Below are 10,000 nucleotides of genomic sequence, written 5' to 3' on the forward strand. Positions count from 1 at the left end.
ATGAGATATATCTTTAATCAGAATAGTTGTATCAAAATCTAATTCAAGTGCTTATCCAGGATTAAGGTGTTCAATAATACACTTCCTTATATGTATCATGAATAATTTGAATTTACCGTATTACACTTTGGTTAAGTAATGACGGAATTTGAGTTGGTTGTATTTTTTTTATCTTTCTGTGTCTGTTTAATAGCTTATGTTTTGATATTAATCACAACAGTAATAGGCTACTAAAACATAAGAGGCCATAGAGAGCAAGGTTTAATTTGTTGATTCAACGTGTGTTTATTCATTTTCTTATAAAACAGATAAAGGAATAGTTGTTATAAAAAGGACTGCGCCCAGTATTTGTATTATTCTGGAAATAAACATTGTTTCTTTGGTTATATGAGCTTTATTACAAATTCTATTAACAATGCTTTGCCTTCATGATATCACACACCATTAAAGCCCGATTTCTTCCATCTTGCTGTCCAGTCATTTGACTTCATTTCATACAACAACTGCAGAGTTTCCTTCAGTTTCACAGAGCTATTGAACGGCCTCCCAGGCCACAGTGCCTGACTTAAGTATCTCCCTGAAAGGCCAACAAATTTCCACAGATTTTGTCATGAGGTTTAGGTCAGTAGAATAGGTTTCAGATGTTCAGATATTCTCATTTTGGGAATTGTATTATGTACAGATTGGCTAAGAACTCTCCAAGGATACTGCAGTCTTGATACGTAGTGTTTGTGAGTAACTTGTAAATTGGGACATTATTATTATTATTATTATTATTATTATTATTATTATTATTATTATTATTATTATTATTACTAGCTAAGCTACAACCCTAGTTGGAAAAGCAAGAGGTTACAATTATGACCAAGGACTCCAACAGGAAAACATAGCCCAGTGAGGAAAGGAAATAAGGAAATCACTCGCGTTATTGATACATATTCATAACGGCATGTCAACAAGAGTACTGTATACCTTGGGGAAAAGAGAGAGAGAGAGAGAGAGAGAGAGAGAGAGAGAGAGAGAGAGAGAGAGAGATAATCAAAGCTTCAGTAGATTGCTTGATGTGATATTTATGATGCCAAAAAAAAAAAAAAAAAAACATGAAAAGATTAGTGTAGTACGTTTCAGTCTTCAAGCTATAATGGTCCTTATAATAAAGAGCAATAAGGTTGCTTTCTTGAGTATGTTTGAAGTAGCATATGCCTTTTTAACCAATTAAACCATCTTGTCTTTACTTCAAACCTTATCTGCTTCTTGTAAATGGCACTTCTCTCTCTCTCTCTCTATCTCTCTCTCTCTCTCTCTCTCTCTCTCTCTCTCTCTCTCTCTCTCTCTCTCTATTCTACTACTACCTACACTAAGAAGAATAAAAAAGTGTTAAATTAAAGGTCTTCAGGTAAGAGTTATTACAAAACACTACAAAATATTACTTGTCCTGTACTCACCACCCAATGTCAGGAGTCTGAAGCTGTGACGGTTCGCTTTTCCTGTTAAAAGAGAAAATACATGATTATTCTAATGATTTTATTACAAATATACAAAATATTCTAAGGGTTGTAGCTTAGCTAATAGTAATAATGAAAATAATCAACCAAAATGGTATTCAATACCGAATTCTACCTTTGGGAGTGTATATCCTATGGAAATTCATTTTTGATAAATGATTCTGGTTGAGTAAGGATTCAAACCTATGCCCTGAGCCGAAACAATGCCTGCAGGGACGACTTTACGATTGGTAAAGCCGTCCCTGCAGGCATTGTTTCGGCTCAGGGCATAGGTTCGATTCCTTGTTCACCCAGGAGCATTTATAATGAATAAATTTCCAGTGGATATACACTCCCAGAGGTACAATTCGGTATTAAATACCATTGAGGTAGATATTTACATAGATAACTATATATATATATATATATATATATATATATATATATATTCATATATAATATTTTGAATTAAAACACACCATATAAGGGTTTCGTCCTTACCAAAGGGCTCATCAGGCGGGTTCTGCCAACTTCCACTTTTGAGAAAGATAGAAGCCAGCAAGGTTCCCACGACCCTCCTCTCCACTACCTCATTTAATCCAAGCAGCATGAAGCCAGGCAACTAAGCCAAGCATCTTTAGGCCAGACAATTAAGCCAAGCCTTTAATCCAAGCAGAATGAAGCCAGGCAATGAAGCCAAGCTTCTTTAGGCCAGAAATTTAAGCCAAGCCTTTAATCCAAGCAGCACGAAGCCAAACAATGAAGCCAAGCTTCTTTAGGCCAGACAATTAAGCCAAGCCTTTAATCCAAGCAGCATGAAGCCACGCAATGAAGTCAAGCTTCTTTAGGCCAGACATTTAAGCCAAGCCTTTAATCCAAGCAGCATGAAGCCACGCAATGAAGTCAAGCTTCTTTAGGCCAGACATTTAAGCCAAGCCTTTAATCCAAGCAGCACGAAGCCAGACAATGAAGCTAAGCTTCTTTAGGCCAGACAATTAAGTCAAGCCTTTAATCCAAGCAGCACGAAGCCAGGCAATGAAGCCAAGCTTCTTTAGGCCAGACAATTAAGCCAAGCCTTTAATCCAAGCAGCATGAAGCCAGGCAATGAAGCCAAGCTTCTTTAGGCCAGACATTTAAGCCAAGCCTTTAATCCAAGCAGCACGAAGCCAGGCAATTAAGCCAAGCTTCTTTAGGCCAGACAATTAAGCCAAGCTTTTAATCCAAGCAGCATGAAGCCAGGCAATGAAGCCAAGCTTCTTTAGGCCAGACATTTAAGCCAAGCCTTTAATCCAAGCAGCACGAAGCCAGGCAATGAAGCCAAGCTTCTTTAGGCCAGACATTTAAGCCAAGCCTTTAATCCAAGCAGCACGAAGCCAGGCAATTAAGCCAAGCTTCTTTAGGCCAGACAATTAAGCCAAGCCTTTAATCCAAGCTGCATGAAGCCAGACAATCAAGTCAAGCTTCTTTAGGCCAGACATTTAAGCCAAGCCTTTAATCCAAGCAGCATGAAGCCAGGCAATCAAATCAAGCTTCTTTAGGCCAGACAATTAAGCCAAGCCTTTAATCCAAGCAGCATGAAGCCAGGCAATGAAGCCAAGCTTCTTTAGGCCAGACATTTAAGCCAAGCCTTTAATCCAAGCAGCACGAAGCCAGGCAATTAAGCCAAGCTTCTTTAGGCCAGACAATTAAGCCAAGCTTTTAATCCAAGCAGCATGAAGCCAGGCAATGAAGCCAAGCTTCTTTAGGCCAGACATTTAAGCCAAGCCTTTAATCCAAGCAGCACGAAGCCAGGCAATGAAGCCAAGCTTCTTTAGGCCAGACATTTAAGCCAAGCCTTTAATCCAAGCAGCACGAAGCCAGGCAATTAAGCCAAGCTTCTTTAGGCCAGACAATTAAGCCAAGCCTTTAATCCAAGCTGCATGAAGCCAGACAATCAAGTCAAGCTTCTTTAGGCCAGACATTTAAGCCAAGCCTTTAATCCAAGCAGCATGAAGCCAGGCAATCAAATCAAGCTTCTTTAGGCCAGACAATTAAGCCAAGCCTTTAATCCAAGCAGCATGAAGCCACGCAATGAAGTCAAGCTTCTTTAGGCCAGACATTTAAGCCAAGCCTTTAATCCAAGCAGCACGAAGCCAGACAATGAAGCTAAGCTTCTTTAGGCCAGACAATTAAGTCAAGCCTTTAATCCAAGCAGCACGAAGCCAGGCAATGAAGCCAAGCTTCTTTAGGCCAGACAATTAAGCCAAGCCTTTAATCCAAGCAGCACGAAGCCAGGCAATGAAGCTAAGCTTCTTTAGGCCAGACATTTAAGCCAAGCCTTTAATCCAAGCAGCACGAAGCCAGACAATGAAGCTAAGCTTCTTTAGGCCAGACATTTAAGCCAAGCCTTTAATCCAAGCAGCACGAAGCCAGACAATGAAGCTAAGCTTCTTTAGGCCAGACAATTAAGTCAAGCCTTTAATCCAAGCAGCACGAAGCCAGGCAATGAAGCCAAGCTTCTTTAGGCCAGACAATTAAGCCAAGCCTTTAATCCAAGCAGCACGAAGCCAGGCAATGAAGCCAAGCTTCTTTAGGCCAGACAATTAAGCCAAGCCTTAAATCCAAGCTGCATGAAGCCAGACAATCAAGTCAAGCTTCTTTAGGCCAGACATTTAAGCCAAGCCTTTAATCCAAGCAGCATGAAGCCAGGCAATCAAATCAAGCTTCTTTAGGCCAGACAATTAAGCCAAGCCTTTAATCCAAGCAGCATGAAGCCACGCAATGAAGTCAAGCTTCTTTAGGCCAGACATTTAAGCCAAGCCTTTAATCCAAGCAGCACGAAGCCAGACAATGAAGCTAAGCTTCTTTAGGCCAGACAATTAAGTCAAGCCTTTAATCCAAGCAGCACGAAGCCAGGCAATGAAGCCAAGCTTCTTTAGGCCAGACAATTAAGCCAAGCCTTTAATCCAAGCAGCACGAAGCCAGGCAATGAAGCTAAGCTTCTTTAGGCCAGACATTTAAGCCAAGCCTTTAATCCAAGCAGCACGAAGCCAGACAATGAAGCTAAGCTTCTTTAGGCCAGACATTTAAGCCAAGCCTTTAATCCAAGCAGCACGAAGCCAGACAATGAAGCTAAGCTTCTTTAGGCCAGACAATTAAGTCAAGCCTTTAATCCAAGCAGCACGAAGCCAGGCAATGAAGCCAAGCTTCTTTAGGCCAGACAATTAAGCCAAGCCTTTAATCCAAGCAGCACGAAGCCAGGCAATGAAGCCAAGCTTCTTTAGGCCAGACAATTAAGCCAAGCCTTTAATCCAAGCTGCATGAAGCCAGACAATCAAGTCAAGCTTCTTTAGGCCAGACATTTAAGCCAAGCTTTTAATCCAAGCAGCATGAAGCCAGGCAATCAAGCCAAGCTTCTTTAGGCCAGACATTTAAGCCAAGCCTTTAATCCAAGCAGCACGAAGCCAGGCAATTAAGCCAAGCTTCTTTAGGCCAGACAATTAAGCCAAGCCTTTAATCCAAGCTGCATGAAGCCAGACAATCAAGTCAAGCTTCTTTAGGCCAGACATTTAAGCCAAGCCTTTAATCCAAGCAGCATGAAGCCAGGCAATCAAATCAAGCTTCTTTAGGCCAGACATTTAAGCCAAGCCTTTAATCCAAGCAGCATGAAGCCAGGCAATGAAGCCAAGCTTCTTTAGGCCAGACATTTAAGCCAAGCCTTTAATCCAAGCAGCATGAAGCCAGGCAATGAAGCCAAGCTTCTTTAGGCCAGACATTTAAGCCAAGCCTTTAATCCAAGCAGCATGAAGCCAGGCAATGAAGCCAAGCTTCTTTAGGCCAGACAATTAAGCCAAGCCTTTAATCCAAGCAGCACGAAGCCAGGCAATGAAGCCAAGCTTCTTTAGGCCAGACATTTAAGCCAAGCCTTTAATCCAAGCAGCACGAAGCCAGGCAATTAAGCCAAGCTTCTTTAGGCCAGACAATTAAGCCAAGCCTTTAATCCAAGCTGCACGAAGCCAGACAATCAAGTCAAGCTTCTTTAGACCAGACATTTAAGCCAAGCCTTTAATCCAAGCAGCATGAAGCCAGGCAATCAAATCAAGCTTCTTTAGGCCAGACAATTAAGCCAAGCCTTTAATCCAAGCAGCATGAAGCCAGACAATGAAGCTAAGCTTCTTTAGGCCAGACATTTAAGCCAAGCCTTTAATCCAAGCAGCACGAAGCCAGACAATGAAGCTAAGCTTCTTTAGGCCAGACATTTAAGCCAAGCCTTTAATCCAAGCAGCACGAAGCCAGACAATGAAGCTAAGCTTCTTTAGGCCAGACAATTAAGTCAAGCCTTTAATCCAAGCAGCACGAAGCCAGGCAATGAAGCCAAGCTTCTTTAGGCCAGACATTTAAGCCAAGCCTTTAATCCAAGCAGCATGAAGCCAGGCAATGAAGCCAAGCTTCTTTAGGCCAGACAATTAAGCCAAGCCTTTAATCCAAGCAGCACGAAGCCAGGCAATGAAGCCAAGCTTCTTTAGGCCAGACATTTAAGCCAAGCCTTTAATCCAAGCAGCACGAAGCCAGGCAATTAAGCCAAGCTTCTTTAGGCCAGACAATTAAGCCAAGCCTTTAATCCAAGCTGCATGAAGCCAGACAATCAAGTCAAGCTTCTTTAGGCCAGACAATTAAGCCAAGCCTTTAATCCAAGCTGCATGAAGCCAGACAATCAAGTCAAGCTTCTTTAGGCCAGACATTTAAGCCAAGCCTTTAATCCAAGCAGCATGAAGCCAGGCAATCAAATCAAGCTTCTTTAGGCCAGACATTTAAGCCAAGCCTTTAATCCAAGCAGCATGAAGCCAGGCAATGAAGCCAAGCTTCTTTAGGCCAGACATTTAAGCCAAGCCTTTAATCCAAGCAGCATGAAGCCAGGCAATGAAGCCAAGCTTCTTTAGGCCAGACATTTAAGCCAAGCCTTTAATCCAAGCAGCATGAAGCCAGGCAATGAAGCCAAGCTTCTTTAGGCCAGACAATTAAGCCAAGCCTTTAATCCAAGCAGCACGAAGCCAGGCAATGAAGCCAAGCTTCTTTAGGCCAGACATTTAAGCCAAGCCTTTAATCCAAGCAGCACGAAGCCAGGCAATTAAGCCAAGCTTCTTTAGGCCAGACAATTAAGCCAAGCCTTTAATCCAAGCTGCATGAAGCCAGACAATCAAGTCAAGCTTCTTTAGGCCAGACATTTAAGCCAAGCCTTTAATCCAAGCAGCATGAAGCCAGGCAATCAAATCAAGCTTCTTTAGGCCAGACAATTAAGCCAAGCCTTTAATCCAAGCAGCATGAAGCCACGCAATGAAGTCAAGCTTCTTTAGGCCAGACATTTAAGCCAAGCCTTTAATCCAAGCAGCACGAAGCCAGACAATGAAGCTAAGCTTCTTTAGGCCAGACAATTAAGTCAAGCCTTTAATCCAAGCAGCACGAAGCCAGGCAATGAAGCCAAGCTTCTTTAGGCCAGACAATTAAGCCAAGCCTTTAATCCAAGCAGCACGAAGCCAGGCAATGAAGCCAAGCTTCTTTAGGCCAGACAATTAAGCCAAGCCTTTAATCCAAGCTGCATGAAGCCAGACAATCAAGTCAAGCTTCTTTAGGCCAGACATTTAAGCCAAGCTTTTAATCCAAGCAGCATGAAGCCAGGCAATCAAGCCAAGCTTCTTTAGGCCAGACATTTAAGCCAAGCCTTTAATCCAAGCAGCACGAAGCCAGGCAATTAAGCCAAGCTTCTTTAGGCCAGACAATTAAGCCAAGCCTTTAATCCAAGCTGCATGAAGCCAGACAATCAAGTCAAGCTTCTTTAGGCCAGACATTTAAGCCAAGCCTTTAATCCAAGCAGCATGAAGCCAGGCAATCAAATCAAGCTTCTTTAGGCCAGACATTTAAGCCAAGCCTTTAATCCAAGCAGCATGAAGCCAGGCAATGAAGCCAAGCTTCTTTAGGCCAGACATTTAAGCCAAGCCTTTAATCCAAGCAGCATGAAGCCAGGCAATGAAGCCAAGCTTCTTCAGGCCAGACAATTAAGCCAAGCCTTTAATCCAAGCAGCATGAAGCCAGACAATCAAGTCAAGCTTCTTTAGGCCAGGCAATTAAGCCAAGCTTCTTTAGGCCAGACATTTAAGCCAAGCCTTAAATCCAAGCAGCATGAAGCCAGGCAATTAAGCCAAGCTTCGTTAGGCCAGACAATTAAGCCAAGCCTTTAATCCAAGCAGCATGAAGCCAGGCAATTAAGCCAAGCTTCTTTAGGCCAGACATTTAAGCCAAGCCTTTAATCCAAGCAGCATGAAGCCAGGCAATTAAGCCAAGCCTCCTTAGGCCAGACATTTAAGCCAAGCCTTTAATCCAAGCAGCATGAAGCCAGGCAATTAAGCCAAGCTTCTTTAGGCCAGACAATTAAGCCAAGCCTTTAATCCAAGCAGCATGAAGCCAGACAATCAAGCCAAGCCTTTAATCCAAGCAGCATGAAGCCAGACAATCAAGCCAAGCTTCTCTAGGCCAGGCAATTAAGCCAAGCTTCTTTAGGCCAGGCAATTAAGCCAAGCCTTCAATCCAAAAAGCATGAAGCCAGACAATGAAGCCAAGCTTCTCTAGGTCAAGTAATCAAGACGAGCATCCTTAGGACCAAAGCTGACTCTGCTCCCAGTCCTCCATCAGCAGCCATTGGATGAGCACCTCACTAGAGATGCAGCTTCCTTCCCCAGCTGAACTATCCTGGGCCAACCTATAAGGACAACACTGCATACAAGAAGAATCCCAGCTTCATCCCTCTGCAGAGCCGGTCTTCTAGATTATTCCCCCAGAACCACCCAAAGGTTGGTATCCGAAAAAATAGATCTAGATATCCGACCATTTGTACACTTGACAAAGGTCCTGTACACCCCATCAAGGTACATAGCATACTAAACTCAGCCAGGTTTCTTCCCTCTGCAGAGCCACCCTTTTCAGTTATTCCAAGCACTATTTAAGCTGAGGGGTTTAGCCACAAATCCATTGAGGTGGGCAGTTATTCTAAACATCTTCATCAGCTAAAGATCCTCCTCAGGTCTCCTTTCCTCACAAAACGCAACTGGATCTCATTCTCCTCATAAGACTGAATTTTATTTCCATTCCAAATAGTGAACTTAAACTGGCTTTTCACAAAATTTTTTTTTACTTAATTTTCCATTTTGTATTATTTTTTTAGATTTTTCAATTTTATATTTTTTTATTTCTTTTTTAATTTTTATTTTTTTTTTTAGTTTTTGTGTTTTTTTATATTTTTTTCATTTTTTGTTTTTTTATTTTTTATTTTCTTTAATTTTTGGGAAGACATCTAAAAGGGACTTCTGTCCATGTCCTCTTCCCCGGACAACACACTGTAGTAATTATGAACAGGCACGTTATCCTCCAGGATGTCCTCAGAACCAAATCTCTCCTGTTCCTCTGAGAGCTCTTCATTACTGCTCCGCTCCTTTGAGAGATTTCTATTTCTTCTTTCTGCCTTTGAGAGCTCTCTTTTCTTCCTTTCTCTCCTTGAGAGCTTTTTATTATTCTTCACTTTCTTGTTATTCATCTCTTCCTTAGACACTTCACCATTACTGCTCTCTTCCTTAGACACTTCACCATTACTGCTCTCTTCCTTAGACACTTCACCATTACTGCTCTCTTCCTTAGGCACTTCACCATTACTGCTCTCTTCCTTTGTGAGCCTTCTTTTTCTCCTCTTTTTCTTTGAACGCTTTTTATCACTTCTCTCTGCCTTTGAATCGTCTTCAGACCAATGTTCTTCAAGAGTAAGAACTTTTCCTTCTTCCTCCTTCTCCTCCCTCTTTTTCTCTACATCCTCGTCTTCTCCTCTTTGAGAAAGACTCGGCTCATTTAGCTGTTCTTCCACTGGAAGATCGATTTCATCTTCCAGTTCATCCGGGAAAGTTTCTTCAGCTGGAAGAAATTCACCATATTCCAGCTCTTCTTGGAACACTCCTTCTGTTGGAAGATCGATATCCTCTTCCAGTTCATCCTGGAGCACTCCAGCAGGAAGATCAATTAAATCTTCCAGTGCATCTTGGAACACTCCTTCAGCAGAAAGACCGATTTCATCTTCCACTTCATCCTGGAAAGTTTCTTCAGCTGGAAGAAAGTCACCATATTCCAGCTCTTCTTGGAACACTCCTCCTGTTGGAAGATTGATATCCTCTTCCAGTTCATCCTGGAGCACTCCAGCAGGAAGATCAATTAAATCTTCCAGTGCATCTTGGAACACTCCTTCAGCAGAAAGACCGATTTCATCTTCCACTTCATCCTGGAAAGTTTCTTCAGCTGGAAGAAATTCACCTTCTTCCAGCTCTTCGGGGAACACTCCTTCAGCTGGAAGAAATTCACCATCTTCCTGTGTAGTTTCTCCTTCAATTTCCTTGAGAATATTCTGCAAAAGCTCTTCATCTCTCACAGTCTCTCCTCCTTTTCCGTTTCTTCCACACAGATACCTGAAAAAGAAAAATGCTCCGACGGCAGCAGTGCCAAAG

The sequence above is a fragment of the Palaemon carinicauda genome, chromosome 3, assembly GCF_036898095.1.
Source record: "Palaemon carinicauda isolate YSFRI2023 chromosome 3, ASM3689809v2, whole genome shotgun sequence".
Taxonomy (NCBI): Eukaryota; Metazoa; Arthropoda; class Malacostraca; order Decapoda; family Palaemonidae; genus Palaemon; species Palaemon carinicauda.